Consider the following 18,857-nt stretch of genomic DNA (forward strand, 5'->3'; position numbering starts at 1 on the left):
CACACACACACACACTCTCTCTCTCTCTCTCTCTCTCTCTCTCTCTCGCGCCATTTTAATGATAGTAACATCACATTTCTGCTCAGTTATTTTTAGTGCCTAGGACGTGTATCAGCAGTATGTTAAAAAGCCTGGCATCTTTCCTCAAAATATGTTTTCAATGGTTAAATTCCCTTTTATGGCCCTTTAATTCAATTCTGGTCTGTCTTACTGTGATGTTACTAGAACCATTCAAAAGAGCCATTACTTGTTACTTTTTCCCTCCTCTTGCTTTTTCATAAATTTCTTTGTAATTTCAACTTCGGATTTCTTTGGAATTTTCCATGAAACTCTTATTTCCCAGATCATATTTCATCCTACAGATTAAGAGATCAGAATTTACTTATGGCTCTCTTCTCACATCCTCTGATCTTACGAATTTAGTTCAATTGTATTGTAACGTCTAGTTTACTTTCCTGCTTATTAATTATCAGGCCCTCTCTCCCTCTTTCTCCTTCCTCATGTCATCACTTTAAATTTCTTTGTAAATAACTGGAGTACTCAAATACATGTTTCTTTCAACCTGCAGTTCTTAATAAGCCAGGATGAGCAGTAAATGCCTATTTGAAAGGCTGACTTAGTGCCTTATTCGTATTTCCCACGCTCTGAAAGTCCATGCAGCTTTGAAGAGATCTAGGTTTAAAATGGAGTACGATATGTTAGTTGAGGAAAGCCTGCTCTACAAACGTGATATTTCAGTTAGATCTGTTTTAAAAATATACCTTAGAGTACCTTATTTTAGTTTGTCACTTACGGTGTTATACAAGTAAATTATGCAAACCCTCATTAACAAAAATAACTTGTTATTCTTTGCAAACATACTTCCAGTTAGAAAACTGCTGTTGGGGAACAGAAGGGTAGCTGTCTTTTAGTAGCCTGCTTTTTTTTTTTTTTTTTCTAAGGGGTATAAATCATTAGGAATAAATTGTGTTCTGTCACTGTAGCCAGTAATTGGTGACATTTTCTTGTCACCATGGGACTATAAATAACAGTAATATACGTACTGTCAACAGATTCATTATGTTATGAAGAACATAAACTGGTAGTCTGTTTCTTTTAACTATACTTTGCATATTTTCTATATTAAGTACGGCACTGACATCTTCACCAATTTTTAAGGAATACTCGACAAAGCAGGTTTTGTCATTGATGACTTCAGATTGTTTCATTATGCTTTACATGTATTTTAATTATTTCTATTTCTTCTGTAGTCCACCTGGAAAATATATTCTTCCAATAGTATTTTGTTTGCAAGCAGACATTTGATCCATAAAACAGGGGTTTTTTTTTTTTTAGTAGTAGTAAAACATACAAGAGATGCAAAAGACTGTAAACATTTGTGATGCATTTTGAAATGGGTCATGTTATAAGAATAACTAAAAACACAAGGACCTCAAATTTTGTGTTTGTATAATAAATAGTGGTGATCTGTCCCCAGACTGAAGAAAAAAATAATCCATTTGGAAGGAACATTCATGTGGACTAAATCCTCTAATTAACTTGCTTCGTTGATTATTAAATTAGCACATGACTTTCCAGTTTGACTGTCCTGGCAACGTCACATGCCTATCACCTCTTAGACCGCCACCCGCTACGCAGGAAGGTAATGTCTCTTACTTTCAGTAGCTCCCACTGCTTACTGGAGAGAAGGTTTTATTTTTCTTTGCCTCCTCAAAATTAAGACAGAAAAGCTCCTGCTGGGTTATGGAGAAGGCCCAACAGACAAGCCCTTTCCAGCTTTATTTGGCCTTGTCTTCCCGGACAAGTTTATCAGCCTTTCCCCGGACGTCTCTGAAGTGAGACTTCAAGGGCATTACTTCCTGCCAGCTCAGTGGACTTTTTTGGGAGCTCTTGACATCACGACTTCCTCACTGAGAGGATGTCTTCTACGCTTCTCTCTTTGATTTTCTCTTTCCAGGTATACAACATTTTTGAAGTTTATCTCAGATTCCCTCACTTTGAGAAAATACATTATCCAAGTTTTCCTTACTTTGTTTCTCAATTATTCATTCAGCAAACACAGTCAAGGCATTGTTTCTGACTTTTCAGAGGCTACGAAGCTGAAAGCCATGACCTTCCAAGGTTGAGAGTGAAGAATCTTAGTAATAACTCTGTTAGGAGCTCCAGACACTTGTAACTTCACACCTCTTTATCACACATTTGTGTCTTTTAGTATTTTTGAATTAATTTCTCATTATTTGGGGCATTACAGCATTCAGATGTCCCTTTTTCCCTCTAAAGTTTAGCCCTTTAGCAGAGTGGTTCTTTTACTAATAGAGGCACCAAATCTTTTTTGTTTCATGGACTGCATCTAAGTTATATTTGATTTTGAATTCTGCTTTTTCTTTGTTGGCTTCCTGCTGCTTCTTTGATATCCTTTCTATTCCTCTTCCTACTTAAAATCACACCGCCATCAAAAGCTGCAAATGTGAGTCTCTTTCACAATGGAAATTTTTTAAAGAAATTTTCCAAACGCAAACTGCTATAAATATTTTTTTAAATGAACTCACATGACTTGCATTATACATTATTCATCATGGCGATCAAAACTCTTTGCCAAAGTGGAGCTCAATTTTCTATTTTTTATTCCCACTTACCATTTCCAAATCACTTCCAAAATTTCAGCATTATTACTTTGTCTTACTTACCTACTTGAACTCTTTTCAATGCTATATACTTTCATCAAATTCAAACCGTTTATTTATTTCAAAGCTATTCTTAGTTCCTGGTATACAGGGAGCTTATATATTACTTCATTCAAATTTCTGCCCTTCTTTTGTACTTTCCTTACCTCTAGAAATTTTTATTTCTTTCCTCCAATTCTCTTGATTCCTGGCTCCATAAAATGTCTGTTCATCAGAGAAGACAGAAAAGAAGTTGAATCAACCTTCTTAGGAAGATTTCAATTCTCTAAGCTTATCTTTCCTGTTAATTAAACACCAAGTGATCTTCTCTTCCTCTTCTTTCCTTGAGATTCCTTATGAAGTCATTATAACGGGCTCGTTTGTTTGCCATCTTGTGAATAAACCATGTGCTTTCTTGCCCCTTGGCCTTGATCATGCCAAGTTGGCAATCTGCATTACCCTCTCAGCTACTCTTTATGGATCAAAATCCTGCCAATCTTTCATGGCTCCACTTAAGTACCATTTCATTTGCATTGTCCCAAAGTGTAAATAGCTGGCCTGCCTCTAATTTCCCGTAGTGTCTACTCACTGTAGTTCTTCCGTGACATTTAGCATTTACTACATTATTTTGAATTTATCTATCTACCTGTCTTTTTCCCTTCCCTCTATCATAAATGCCTAGAGAAGAGGTACTAGCCTTCTAATTCTACTCCAAGGATTGTGTAACGAAAGAGCTACACCCAAAATAGGTGCCAGGTTAAAATTTTCAACAACCAAATGAAGAAATGAAGCGTCTGTAAAGCAATTTTACTCCAATAAAGATGTTAAAAAAAAAAAAAAGAAATGAAGTGTCCATTGAACTACGCATGATGTAAGAAAATGGTGGGAGGAAGACAAGAGGAAAACTTAGCTCGATACAGACGAACATTTTGGTCTTCTTGGTGGGAAAATAAATGTTTGTATACTCCGACCTGTAAAAATATTTTATAAAGAGCTTTACGTTGTGGATGTTTTTTAAAACCACATGTGTAAAAAGGGGAATAAATGCATTGGCTTCCATGACATACTGTTTTCATTAGAATTCAGACCATTTGTGCAGCCCTTATTATGGTTTATTTCTTATTTGCATTCACTAGATTTTCCTTCCTAAATGATTTATACACTTGCATAACTTGAAATTTTAAACATTAAATTTATTGCACATTGTCGTTATACATTAAAGTTATTTTCATAATCTTGAGTACTTTAATATATCTTATGTTCTTATGCATATAATTTATGTTAAGAATTTTCTCCAGCAAGCTTTACACTGTCATTTGGAGCACTTTAGAAATCAATATTGTAGAATCCTATAAGAAGAAAAAATATTTCTAAAAGTACTCCCCTGTGTTCCCATTAATTTGTGTATTATCAGGTCTTTATTAGGAAGATAGTTGCTAATGTAAGCCTATAATAAACAGAGTATAATTGAATTTTCAATGTTTTGTCACCTGGGAGTCATTTTCTTGCAAGACCTCTGCTCCGTCTTCTGACTAATCGTCAGCAGTCACTCAGCATCGCCACATTAATGTCACCAAACATTGCAAAAATATCCACCTGATTGCATTATATTTAAAGATATTCATTTCAAGCCCGTGATATTTTCCCCTTAAATTATTTACGTCAACTTTAAATATCATTTAGAATGCAATCAATGTAATGAGCTGACACGATTTGAAAGTACAAATTCAGACGTGAGCTCAGATTAGTTGAGTTGGTGATAAAGCGCTGGAACAACAGCGTGGTGGAGCTGAGCTGGTCAGGGTGCCAACCCTGGAGAGGTGGGCACCAGACCCTCTCCTTCCCTGCGTTCAGCTTGTTTTTTGGTCAGTTATTTTTTTTGTTTTCTGTGAACCTCATCTGGGGAAAATCAGGTATTTTGGCGATATTATATTATGCTGAAGGATATCCTAATATATTATCAAAGCTAAAGACAATAACAGTTGAAAATGCTAGACACGGCTGGATTGGCGGGAAAAAGGGAAAACCTTTATTGTTGCAAATGCCGTATGATTAGAACTGCGTTTTTTCCAAAATCCAGAACACAGGATAGCGTCCCTGGGACAGTTCAGGTTTCTCTGTTGTTCTAATATAATCAATACTGGCTCCTTTCACTCTTACAGATGTCTTGGTTTGGTCATTAAATTAAATGGTCACCCAACCTATAACACATTTTTAGTTTAGTACCTCTCCTATTTCCCATTAGAAATCCTACACTTGACCTACTTTGCAAAAACTCTCAAACTCTCTTTGTTCGACAATTAGACGTTGTTCAACAATTAAATTTTGAATGTGGATATGAGCACAGTCGCTTTTTAATTTTTATTTTTATTTTTTTATTTTTTTAACATCTTTATTGCAGTATAATTGCTTTACAATGGTGTGTTAGTTTCTGCTTTATAACAAAGTGAATCAGTTATACATATACATATGTTCCCATATCTCTTCCCTCTTGCATCTCCCTCCCTCCCACCCTCCCTGTCCCACCCCTCTAAGTGGTCACAAAGCCCCGAGCTGATCTCCCTGTGCTATGCGGCTGCTTCCCACTAGCTATCTACTTTAGGTTTGGTAGTGTATATATGTCCATGCCACTCTCTCACTTCGTCCCAGCTTACCCTTCCCCCTCCCCGTGTCTTCAAGTCCATTCTCTAGTAGGTATGCATCTTTATTCCCATCTTGCCCCTAGGTTCTTCATGACCATTTTTTTTTTTTTTTTTTTTTTTTAGATTCCATATATATGTGTTAGCATACGGTATTTGTTTTTCTCTTTCTGACTTACTTCACTCGGTATGACAGTTTCTAGGTCCATCCACCTCACTACAAATAACTCAGTTTTGTTCCTTTTTATGGCTGAATAATATTCCATTGTATATATGTGCCACATCTTCTTTATCCATTCATCTGTCGATGGACAGTTAGGTTGCTTCCATGTCCTGGCTATTGTAAATAGAGCTGTAATGAACATTTTGATACATGACTCTTTTTGAATGATGGTTTTCTCAGGGTATATGCCCAGTAGTGGGATTGCTGGGTCGTATGGTAGTTCTATTTTTAGTTTTTTAAGGAACGTCCATACTGTTCTCCATAGTGGCTGTATCAATATACATTCCCACCAACAGTGCAAGAGGGTTCCCTTTTCTCCACACTCTCTCCAGAATTTATTGTTTGTAGATTTTTTGATGGTGGCCTTTCTGACCGGTGTGAGATGATATCTCATTGTAGTTTTGATTTGCATTTCTCTAATGATTAATGATGTTGAGCATTCTTTCATGTGTCTGTTGGCAATCTGTATATCTTCTTTGGAGAAATGTCTATTTAGATCTTCTGCCCATTTTTGTGTTGGGTTGTTTGTTTTTTTGATATTGAGCTGCATGAGCTGCTTGTAAATTTTGGAGATTAATCCTTTGTCAGTTGCTTCATTTGCAAATATTTTCTCCCATTCTGAGGGTTGTCTTTTCGTCTTGTTTATGGTTTCCTTTGCTGGGCAAAAGCTTTTAAGTTTCATTAGGTCCCATTTGTTTATTTTTGTTTGTATTTCCATTTCTCTAGGAGGTGGGTCAAAAAGGATCTTGCTGTGATTTATGTCATAGAGTGTTCTGCCTATGTTTTCCTCTAAGAGTTTGATGGTGTCTGGACTTACATTTAGGTCTTTAATCCATTTTGAGTTTATTTTTGTGTATAGTGTTAGGGAGTGTTCTAATTTCATTCTTTTACATGTAGCTGTCCAGTTTTCTGAGCACCATTTATTGAAGAGGCTGTCTTTTCTCCACTGTATATTCTTGCCTCCTTTATCAAAGATAAGGTGACCATATGTGTGTGGGTTTATCTCTGGGCCTTCTATCCTGTTCCATTTAACTATATTTCTGTTTCTGTGCTAGTACCATACTGTCTTGATTACTGTAGCTTTGTAGTGTAGTCTGAAGTCAGGGAGCCTGAGTCCTCCAGCTCCGTTTTTCTTTCTCAATATTGCTTTGGCTATTCGGATCTTTTGTGTTTCCATACAAATAGTGAAATTTTTTGTTCTAGTTCTGTGAAAAGTGCAAGTGGTAGTTTGATCAGGATTGCACTGAATCTGTAGATTGCTTTGGATAGTAGAGTCATTTTCACAATGTTGATTTTTCCAATCCCAGAACATGGTATATCTCTCCATCTGTTTGTATTGTCTTTAATTTCTTTCATCAGTGTCTTATAGTTTTCTGCATACAGGTCTTTTGTCTCCTTAGGTAGGTTTATTCCTAGATATTTTATTCTTTTTGTTGCAATGGTAAATGGGAGTGTTTTCTTAATTTCACTTTCAGATTTTTCATCATTAGTGTATAGGAATGCAAGAGATTTCTGAGCACAGGCGATTTTTATTCCGAACATTTTCAGTGTTTGCTTGTCTGTGATACAATATGTATATAAAGCAAATCACATAAATATATGATGATATATATGATTTAAAAATTTTAATTCAGAAGAAAATTTCCCAAGGAGGAATCTTCAGTGTGTGAAACCAAGAGAGCCTGGTGATGCCAGGATAGTATTGCACACGCCTACATATGTACTAACCTAATTTGATCACAATGGCAAAGCTTGAGGGGATGTTTTATCGCATGATCATGGAGAAGCACATCTCTGTATGGGAGTCAAGTCAAGCATATTTGGCAAAAGTGAAAAGTTATGGTTTCAGGTGGCATAGCTGAATTCAGTTAAAGCAGACAGTGATGGGTGCCCACGAAGCCCAAAGCCCCGTGCTCAGTTGTGGGGAGGATACAGAGAGAAGGCAGCTAGCTCGCTTGATGGGATTGCAGGTCGGAAGCGTAAGTCGCGCTGCTCCCAGTCACCAGTCAGCTTCACCTTGCAGACTCTGTGCTCAGCTTCTTCAAGCAGTGAGGGTGGGTTATTGTTACTCCTGTCTTATAAATGAGGGGACTGAGGTACAGAGAGATTTCTCTCTCTATTTGTCTGCCTTGAGCATCTCCCTGTGCCAGTGTGATGAACCAAACAGATACACCCTGTCCTCGAGGGAGCTTATAAGTCTAGTGGGAAAATCAGACCTTCCACAAGCAAACCACACAAGTGAGATCACTCCACATCTAAGGAAAAGAACTGGCTTCAGTGAGGGGGGCGTTTCAGGGTGGAGGAGGGAGGGAAGCCTCTGGATCAGATGGTCAAGGAGATCTTCTCTGAAAATGTGACGACTTTAAAGCTGAGACTCCGAGAATCAGAATGAGCAAGTCAGAGGAGACAGGGGGAGAGGCTACAGGCTGACGGAAAGCACTGTGGAGGCTTGAGGAACGCTTGCTGGAGCATTTGAGAAACTGAACTCAGGATGCGGAAGGGTAGCTTCGTGGTCAAGACTGGTGTGACTTATGAAATAAGGTTGGCCAGGAATGCTTGCTTGGCAGAGCTTGGATTTTAAAGGAATGTGTATTTGTAAAAAATTATGTCGGGGTCCAGAAGTCTTTCCCCCGCCCCAAATTGCAGTGGGAAGCCGTAAGAGGGTTGTGAGCAGGGAGAGATGTGATCCAACTTGCCTAAGATCCCAGAGCTAAAAATTCCAGGAGCTGGAATCAATCTCGGGCTAACCTGATATGAGAGCCCAGCTCCACATTCCAACACACTATTTCCCCCGAGACTTGACAATAACTGAGAACGTGGCAGAAGGTACGTGTGTAACGAGGCACCCATAAAGCATGTGGTGATTCTAAGCAAGAAGAAATAGCATCTGTTTGGGCTTTCATTTAAAAAAGTCCAAGGGAGGAGGTGCCACATGTCTAGAGGCTAGAAGGGCAATTCAGAAAAGGGAAGAGCATGAAAATGGGGCAGAACTGGGACAGGGGGAAGCAGGCTCTTTGCGGGGGAAGTGAATAGTCCAAGTCCGCTGAGCATGTGCCACCCGTAGTGGGTGGCCAGGAAATTGCAAAGGTCGGTTGAAAAAAGTCTGAATGGGGCTTTTCACTCTAGTCTGGGACCTTTGCATATAATTCAATAATTAGCAAAGAGTCAGGGGAGGTATCTGAGGAGAATAACATGACCAGAGGTATGTTTTAAAAACAGATACTATAATGGAAAAGAATATGAAAAAGAATGTGTATATATGTGTGTGTGTGTGTGTATAAAACTGAATCACTTGGCTGTATAGTAGAAAGTAATACAACATTGTAAATCAACTAGACTTTAATAAAATAAATTTTAAAAAGATAAAATAAATTTTAAAAATTAATTATACACACATACACACACCTGTTTCTAGAGTCTAGAGTCTGGCTCTGGAGTCAGACTGCCTGATCCCATGTTCAGATTACACCACTAACTAGTTCTGTGGCCTCAGACAGTTTTCTTCATCTCTTGGTGTCTCCATTTCCTCATGTGGAAGTGGGGTTAATCATAGCAGTGAAGATTGCTGCCATGTCCTGCCTTCCATCTGCCACACACGGTGGGGTGTTGCTCTAGGACCTTGCTTCAGATGTGATGGCCCACGCTCTGGAACCACTGGCAAGAAAATCTTTAAAGGAGTTTTAGTAGCTGAACTTGTGGGCATTTTTGGAGCATATTTTTTGTTTAAAAAGATGAACACAAGCCAAGATTTTAGGCAAACAATGAGCAAGAAATTTCCCTTCATCTTGGAAGTTTATTACAAATCCATTGAACACTCTGGAATGTACATAATCAGAGAGCAAAATCAAGAAAAATGGCTGCACAGCAAAAATTAGAAATTTGACCATTGATCAAGGTTTGCTCTATTTCACAGTAGCAGGCAAGATTAAAATTCCATAGTGGACATGGATGGATTTTAGAATATTTAAGGTCAAATGTAAATTCTAATTCAGTTAGAGGTTTTATTCTTTGGGCTAAATGTGAAGAAATTGATGGAAAGTTTGTTTATATTATAAATGGAGTTATGTTTATACTACTCAAAGTGGTTCTCAAATAATAATAATAATAGCACCTACTTCACAAGGCTGTTGAACAGAGTAAATTAGATGATCTGTGTAGCGTGTTACCAGGGCGCTTGGCCTGCAATCAGTACTCAATGCCTGTTCGCTACTTCAGAAAAAGGGCTAGCGCAGGAACTCCTGCAAGAGCTAATTAAGGTTCAACTAGAGTGAAAGCAAAGGAAACGTTAAGGGACGGACTGTAGAAACGCATCACCGTGTTCGACCAGAAACTCCATGAGAGCAGGTACCACGACCGCTTTGCTTCCTGTCGCATCCCCAGTGTGGCGCCCGGCGTTAAGGAAGGATGCAGTGAATGTGTGTGGCTTTGGACTGAACTCACACACGATGTAGGATAAATGCCACGTTCCGCTGTGGATCGGTTATGCTTGTGCGTTGCATATATATATGCTGTTGATGGTACGGGTCAGTTTTGATAATCTCAAGACAAACATGAACTCAATATAAAAAATAAACTCAGAGATGGAAAAATATTCAACATTATTATTTCAAATGTCTCCCAACTGTGAGAGTTTATGCAGTTCACACAACTCACCAATTTCCCGAAATTTAACCAAGGCCACATCTTGCTTTACCGTTTCAGCAGGCGGGCGATTCGTTTACCAGTGACGCAGCTGAGGTTAGCCCAGGCTTTGGCTGACATCCCGGAATAATTTAGGAAAATGTTATTGAAGGTCTCTGCCGCGTGTCCCCTCTGCCTTCCTGACCTCACGTCAAGCCTCCTCTTGTTGCGCCCCCAGCGCCTGGGGGACGTGGACGAGTTTGTGGGATGGTAGCTGCCCTCTGTGCTCTCGGCCAAGGACCCCCGTGAACCAGCAGCCTCCTTGCGCTGGAACCTTTCCACTGGCGCGGTCCCGGAGGGACGTGTGTGCTCCGACCAGGGATGAGATCGGACAGCTGTACGAGGGCCTGACCGGTGCTGAGCCCAGGCTTGAGAGCAGGTGCCCTTGACAGCTAGGAAAGAATTGGTCTGAGAATCCCCCTGACAAAGGGAACTCACAGAAATTAGAGACAGGAAAAAACCTATTAGTCAATTCCCTTGCCAAAGATAAACTGATCCCTAGTGTGTCTTCCTGGTTTCCTGGCCACTCCAGTCATATCTGTGTCGATGTGTTAGGATGAGGGACCATGGGGGTGTGGACAAAAGACTCGGGGCCCCAGGCTGGGTTAGTTCCTGGGATGAATAAAGATCTGTAACCATAAAGGAAAAGTAATGATATGGGGGAAGAATAAGAACAGTTGACTTCTTTTTTAGGACTAGAGATTTGAATAGAGGTAGAAAACTCCATGGAAGATTCTGTGGTTATTGTTTTCTTAACGAAGAGCTGAGTGTTATTTATCCAAAGCAAAGAAGGACTCTTACTCAGAGTTTGCTCATATTTTGCTGCAAAGTAAAGGTGTTGAGTAAATATTTTTGACCTTGCTAGATTATAATTAGAATATGCATTTTGCTTTTGGAATAGGAATGGCAGAGAAACCTCCTGGGATAATGCTCTGATACAATTTATTGAAGAGGGAATTGTATGATGATTAGTTAAAATGTGGATTTAATTGACTATCTATAGTCACTTAAGAGCGCTGAAGAATTTTGTTGCTAAAGATAAGATCATATTTAGATGCAAGTAGGTAGAGAATGAAATCCGAATTGGTTCTTATTTGCTTAGACCATTTTCCTCATCAGTTTGTAAGAAGGAAAAAGGAGATGATTCTCAAAGAAACCGTGCATTAGTCATTTATCTCGGTTTTAATCACATTCAACTAGATGGCTGATTAATTGAATTGACTTGGATTGTCTGGTATTTTTTCACTACTTCATGTTCTTGGATGTTTTCAAATTACACTCAGCCGTTTTGATGCATATCTCACGTTCAGAATAGCTCGGCTGAGCAACATCGTTCCCAGTCAAGCTCAGCCCCTCTCTCGTTCACAGTGGAGGTGAAGGACTTACGCAAGAAGTATTCAGAGCCACTTTCTTCCTCTCGTAATATGTTCATTTTCCAAACTCATCATCAGGGTGATCACGCCCGATGCCGTTTCCTTTTTAGGTTTCAGATCTTTGGCGCTAAGTCTGCCGCTCCTATTCCAGACCCCCGTGAGCCAGGATACTGATCTGATCCTTCAGCCAGATCAGCTCTGAGCACGAAACGGCAGGCAGGCAGAGGGTGAAGCCATAAGCCCTGAATTCATCTCATCCTTAAAAACCTCTTTTCACCAACCCGTTGTCTTGATCACACTTCTGGCTTGTGACCTCATGGTGTTCAGGTCACCTGATGTCAGATCCAGACGGCATCTCGACCCCTGATGTTCAGGCCAAGCCCTCTACCATGCCTGTCACCCTTGTACGCTTCTCACCGTTCCAGTTCCTTATCCGGAGTCCACGGCCTGGGACCGTATACAACTGATACTGTTAAAGAAACACTGATTCTGACACTTGTTGTAACGGTACCAGTTGAGGTGTCAGATGATCTCAGTGTGATATTTGGGTTCAGCTCTGAATACAAGAGCAATTAGGGATTTATCACCAAGGAGTGGGTTAGGGGGTCGGTGGATGGAACATTATTATGAGGAGATATCAGGCATAGGGGAGTTCTTGTTAAACTGGCTTAGCAAGACTCTTGGTGAAGGCAGGCCAAGGTCTTATATAGCAAAGGTGGGGATGAGAATGTATTCAGTTGTGGGGGGTGAGGGGTTCTCTCTCAACTGACGTGGCAGGAGTCTTGCTAAAACCGGGCTATGCGGGCTCTACAAGGCGGGGCGGAGGGCTCAGAAGAGCGTGATTACGCTGTACCGTATATTTGAAAGTTGCCGAGAGAGCAGATCTTAAAAGTCTTCTTCACAGGAAAAAAATTTTTTCTAACTATATCTAGTGATGGACGTTAACTAGACTTACTGTGGTGATCATTTTGCAACATATACAAATATCAAATCATTATGTTGTACGCCTGAAATGAATATAATGCTATACGTCAAGTATATCTAAATAAAATAAAATTTGATAAATAAAAGAGGAAGTTAGGTTTAAAAAAAATCGTTTGGTCAAGGAGAGAGTGTTTGTCAGTGTGACAAGCAACAGTTTTGTCCAAAAACTTTGTATATAAAATTCAGGTAAGTATGGCTCTACTAGTGGCAGGACTGTTTCCATGGACAGACGTTGTGTGCATTTGAACTCGCTCCAGCTTGCCCACCATCAGACAGAGGGTCATTTTTGCATTCTCCCTTCCGCCATCCACGTTGGGCTGGGAAATCTGGCCTGAAGGTTTCACTCAAGACGGACCCTGGGATTTGAGAAGAACCTTGGAAAATGGCTCCTTAAGGATGCTCACATCTTTCACACTCACTCTGTGAAGTAGATTTTATCAAATGAAGAAATACATATGACTCACATGTGATATTTTATTCAGAGGCAAAATTACAAGGGAAGGGGGTTCACGTGTTTAAACTCAGAAAAACTGGCTAATTTTTCTTTCAAAACATCTTGTGCCATTCAATTTCTTTTTTCTTGAAAGTATCAACTGTTCTTCATTTAGTACCAGGACTGGGAGAGAAGATTGCAGAGTAAATGCAGGTAGGCGTTGCTGAAGAATTTTCTGGTTATGCGTGTTTACAAATGAAGAGTGTAAACAAAGAAATGCATTTGATGGGACTTCCCTGCTGGTCCAGTGGTTAGGACTCCACGCTTCCACTGCAGGGGGCACGGGTTCCATCGCTGGTCGGGGAACGAAGGTCCCACATGCCCTGTGGCATGGCCAAAAAATTCTAAAAATTAAAAAAGTAAAATAAAAAAGAAATAAAGTTTCTCCTCTAAAAAAAAAAAGAAAGAAATGCATTTGGTATATTTATTGCCACCCCCCATAGTGCAATTTGTACTGAAGTTGCCCTTGAACAAGCTAGAAAATAAGTAGGATGAATGGGCTGTTTTAGCTCCTTTCCACTGGCTTTTAAAAACACCACCAATATTGAAATATTAGTGTTTGCTTTGCTGGCAGAGTGGATATTCACTGTTCTCCAAATATACAACTCTTCTCTTCTGGCAGCTTGAACCTTCACACCGCAGCCTTCCCTTGTCTCCCCCATTTCCTGCTTGCTCCTTCCTCTAATTACGCTTCCTTTTTTGCAGAGTCTTTTCATGACTCTTTTCTCGTTTCCCTTTATTCCCTTTTGCCTGCATTCCACATTTCTTTTCCACCCACGGCTTCGTTTGGCTACAGGTGCTGAAGACTAATGTTGAGTCTCAAAACTGAATAATAAGCACCATCTCCCCCGAAACAGTTGTACGGATTTTCTGTTGAAAATAGTTAGCAGTCTCCTGGCTTCGGTGCAAGGGAATTTAAAAGATAGGTCAGCAGCTCCACATCCATCCGCCCCCCACCCAAACCAGAGCTTCCTGGGACGTGTTAGCAAACTGTTCTTCAGCTTTTGACTCATTTTCCCATATACTAAAGGATTTAGCACAAAGGCACCCTCGTGCATCCCAGAAAGGAACCACCTTCCACTTGTCAGGGTGAAATTCAGACTTCATCCAAACATTAAATCAGGAGAAGGCTGAGCTGGGAATCTGTATGGAAAAGCTAGGGATCTTTTAAGGTAAATCTGGCCAACGGAAGCTTCATTGTATATCTTATAACAGGTTACCATTACCCTGTTCAACAAAATTTCATTACAATACTTGATACTTTGTAGGAGCTTCTGCTAAAAGTTATTTTTTAAACAAATAAAAAAATGAATGGGGAGTGAAATATAAAAAATAAAATTGAAATTTTTAGGAAGTTGTCTGTTTATCCTTTTCTTTGCCTCCAAGATAAATTATTTCAACAAATAACTGATATAAATTGAGAGTTTCTTAAAATGGTTAGTAGATGACAGGTGTATGTATCTTAATTATTTCATGAGATACAGTTTTTTTCTCTTGAAAGAATAAATTATCATTCATATTATCATTTTTTTCAATGGCATTTTTATAAAGTAACTAAACTGACATCTAAACTGCATTTGAAAAGTTGTGTCACCTTTGATCCTATACCTAGGAAAAGTAATGTTTACCTTAAAAAGATGAAAATTCTACCAAGGATATTATAAATTAACGTCATGTTATGTCGTAAGAGGCAAAATCTCACTGTTTAATGACTTAGAATGTAAGAAAGAGAAGGTGAATACTGAACACACAGTGAGTTACTGTTTGGAGAAAATCAATCGTGCAATCAATCAGAAATCACAGGAGATCTTTGTGGCTTTGGCTTAAAAAATTTTAGCAAACATAACACAGTATGATTAGGAACCCTAAAAATTGTGAAGAGTCAATAACTTATTCCAAGAATGAGTTCTCACAAAAGAGAACCTCACAAGAAACTTTGGGTACTGTTCACCCAGAAGGGATAGGATTTTAACCTTATATATTTTTGAAAGTGTTTGTCCTTTGAAGAGAAAGAATGATATACAAAACAGAATTCTTAAATTCTAAGGGATAATAATTGGAAATTAAAGAAAATAATTCAGTCTTGCTTTGGGATTGCTTTCCTCCATATGGTTAAGTAAATATGTAAACATACATCTGTTCCCTCAAATGGAGAATGGGCTTTCACAAATTATGAAGAGTTTATTAACTCTTGGGAATTATGGTATTTTCAACCATCTGGATATCTTGGGTTGCTTTTATTTTCTCCAAGGCTGTCTCTTCTTCTGCATTCCAGTTGTTCCCACCCTAGATCTGAGATCCATCACCGCTTCTCTGGAATCCAGGAACCACTTCCTACCTGCTCTCCCTAACTCATCAATCTTCCCTCTCCACCCTCTGCCATGGCTAAAGCAAGCTTCCTGAAACCTGTTTCTTTTATGTTATTTTCCTGAAAAACAAACTTCTGGTGATGATGATAATAATAATAATGCACTAAATATTTATTGAGCAGTTCTATGCACTAAGCTGTGTTAAATCTTTTCATATATTATCTCATTTAATCTTCAAAACAATCTTACAAAATGTGTTTGCGTATTAACCATGTTTGATAGGTAAAGGTTTGAGGCTTAAGCATTTAGATCCTTTGCAGGAGGTTACACGGCACCTTTTACCGATTCCTCATCCTCTCACACTGTAAATGTAAACTATTCTTCCTGACTTCCAAGCATCTACAGAATCTACACCCCTCCTACTAACTGAGCCACACACTTCTTGTTTTATATTTAATTGTTTTCTGGGACATTTGGTAGAAAATTAACTTCATGGAACATCCGGAAATTTGCTACTACTTTGTTGTCTTATCACACTTTTGAATCTAAAGTTTAGTTCATAAATGAAATTGAATGTGAAACTCTCTAGCTACCCCGGTTTCCCGGAAACATTTATCTGTATCACGAACCCAAGAACCATTTTGAAAGGATTAGGAATCAATGACCTATAGGAGCTGACCCTGCGACGAGAGCAGACTGACAGCCAGCACGGAGACACGTGAAGATGACGCCGTAGGTAGAGGTGGCTTGAAGACCTTCTTTAACGCTGCTGTCCCTAGTCAGTGTTCTTAAATCTGGTCCCTTTCACAGCTGCAATTTTAAACATCAGTTATATGGTAAGGTCCCTACAGAAATGTCTGAAGTCATAGAGGAGGAAAAAAGGAAGATACATCCCACATCATTAACATGTCAAACCTCTGTTCCCATTTAAATGAAACTGGGATGTTTTCCAACTTTTCATCTTGACTGTAAGTGTAGCTGCCTGTGTCGGGAAGAGAGGGAAGCATAGATGAAAGTACTGGTTTTGTGTTTCGACTCATCTGACCCCCCCCAACCAGCTGGCCTTCCCCCCTGCCCCACCGACTCTGCTCAGAAATTACACGTTCAAACAACTTATCAAAACCAGACCGCTGTTGTAGCCATTTCTGCAAAGTGAGCCAAATGGGGTTTCACAGAGGAAATAAAGAGGTGAAGGAACTATGCCCAGGCCAGAGAAATTAGACTTCAAAATGGAGCTAAAGTAATTGTGAAGCCATTTTACCTATCGGGGAAAAAAATGACCTGTAACAATTTTAAGAATTAGTGATTTTAGCTCGGTGGATGTGACACAAGCAAAGAAATCTGAACTGCAACTATTTAACAAAGAATATGACAGAGCAGAAATCTGTGTAACTGTGCATCGTCCTGTAAACAAGGCACCAACATCAGTTATTATTTCTGGGCAAGCATAAGGCTGCGGTTTCAAAGCTACGATTTAGTAGATGACTCTTTAAAGGTCATTTTATGAAGCATAAGATCATTCCTTTGAGGGTGCCCAGAGCCCACCTCCCTCAGTCTGGTTTTATGTTTCATTGACTGTATTAGCACTAAACTCTTTAAGAATGACAGGCCACAGTAGGGGGATCCCAGGTGGGCTATGGGATCTGTGGGGCCAGCTGTTCCTTAGCTCAGATAATTCTTCTTCTTGAGATTTACAGATCCGTTTGCATTTGACAGACCCTGGCAAGTCTTTGTACTGCCCAGTCCTGATGTCTTTGAAGGAAAGCAGCTTAATAATTCATTAACTGCTACATTTCCTCTGAGCTTTATCTGTGTGACGCTGAGCTGAGTCACAGAACGTTATAAACACGAAGATCTTCGCAGAAGCCCGTTCTCGGAGAGAGCCGGGGCCTCTTTGTTATTGTTGTTGTTGCCGAGGACTCCTCAGAGGGCCCTGGTTGATTTACCTGGTTGGAAAGCAGCAGAAAATGATCAGCTTTGTAGAGTGGGACTGCCGTGTCAGTTTTGAGGTTGCTGGTAATGTGCCCTGATGTGCAAGAGTTAGCAATGTAATGACGGTAGCACGTGTTTGTAGCGTGTTTTGGGGCCTTCCTAAATTGTCTGTGTGCTCCAGTGAAATTACGCTGTCTCAGCTCTGTGCCTCTCCTTATGTGATCCCTTCAGCCTGAAGCACACTTCCGTCCCCACGCCTCTCCCCTTCAAAATCTCGGCCATGTTTTTTTTTTTAATTTTTATTTTATATTGGAGTCTAGTTGATTTACAATGTTGTGTTAGTTTCAGGTGTACAGCTAAGTGATGCAGTTACTCATATACATGTATCCATTCTTTTTCAGATTCTTTTCCCATATAGCTTATTACGGAATATTGAGTAGTTTTCCATGTTTATAGATGATCTCAAAAGTGACTTTGTTACCAGAAGGCTTTTATTGATCCGCTTCAAAATGGCTATCACTTTGGCCTTCTTAACTTGTTTATGACACTTACAAATGCTACTTTGTATGAGGACTGTTAGCTTTTGTCCAGTATTGGGTCGGAATGCCATGATGTCCGTTGCCGTATTATCCTGGTAATTCCCGTCCGGCCCAGCACAAGGTCCTGCTTATTCATTTAATAAAATTTAAGAGAATAGCTGTTCGTTCTGTGCCCTAATCCATCTTTGCCGTGTTTCTTGTCCCTTTCCTAATTGCGTGTTATTCTTTAACGTTTTCGAAATGTTGTGAAACTTATTTTAGCCTAAAAAATAAATGACTTTTAGAGACTTTCATGTTAGACTAATAATAAAAATCATATCTGCCTCTGTGAGTTGTTCTTCCATTTTCAGAGATTTTCATATATTATTTCACCATCCCTTGAAGCTATGGCCATGTCCATGAGTAAGAAGGAGGAGTCTTCTTCTATAGATAGGAACCGAGTTGTAGAGAAGTTAATTAACTTGTACAAAGTTGCACATCTATTAAATCTCAGAGGTTAAAATCAAACCCAGATGTCCTAATGATTCCAATAGGACTCGCTCCACTTACATATTTTTCTCATCAAGTAATTGTTGAGTGCCCACTGTCAGGCCCTGAATAGACACGGTCACATAAGACACGGGCCTCTGCTCTTAGGAGGCTTGCATCATAATAACGTGGCTGCAGAGCTGTTGGAAATGATGGTGCACCCGTGTTGCCTCACTACCCAGACCAGTGCACAACTAAAAGGCAACATTCATTTTCGGTAACTGAGCAGATTCAATCAATTTAATGGCGTTTAATGATTACTTAGCTTGTAGCATCTTTTATTCAAAGGTCAATTTCAGTGTACTGTATTCTCTGTTTACTCTGTTTATAAATGACAGGGATAAATGAATAGGAAACTCTCTACATTAAAGAAACAATTGGCACCACCCTGCATACAGTTGGCACTTCATAAATGTTTATTGGCTAAAGCAGTAGAAATTTCCTCTATGTTTCTGAACTTATCCTTTTTTTTTTTTTAATTTATTTATTTATTT

At 39.4% G+C, this 18,857-nt stretch overlaps 1 protein-coding gene and 1 pseudogene across 2 annotated transcripts in view; both read left to right on the forward strand.

Annotated features, from left to right (window-relative positions):
- The window catches only part of TENM3 (teneurin transmembrane protein 3), a 2,383,554-nt gene that overhangs the window by 2,010,128 nt on the left and 354,569 nt on the right, over positions 1 to 18,857 (forward strand). The window lies entirely within an intron of this gene.
- LOC309619438 (protein CEBPZOS pseudogene) lies at positions 8,921 to 10,218 on the forward strand (annotated as a pseudogene). Its single transcript has one exon. The product of its transcript is annotated as a protein CEBPZOS pseudogene (transcript).

Source organism: Balaenoptera borealis, assembly GCF_965194805.1.
Source record: "Balaenoptera borealis genome assembly, chromosome: 21".
NCBI lineage: Eukaryota > Metazoa > Chordata > Mammalia > Artiodactyla > Balaenopteridae > Balaenoptera > Balaenoptera borealis.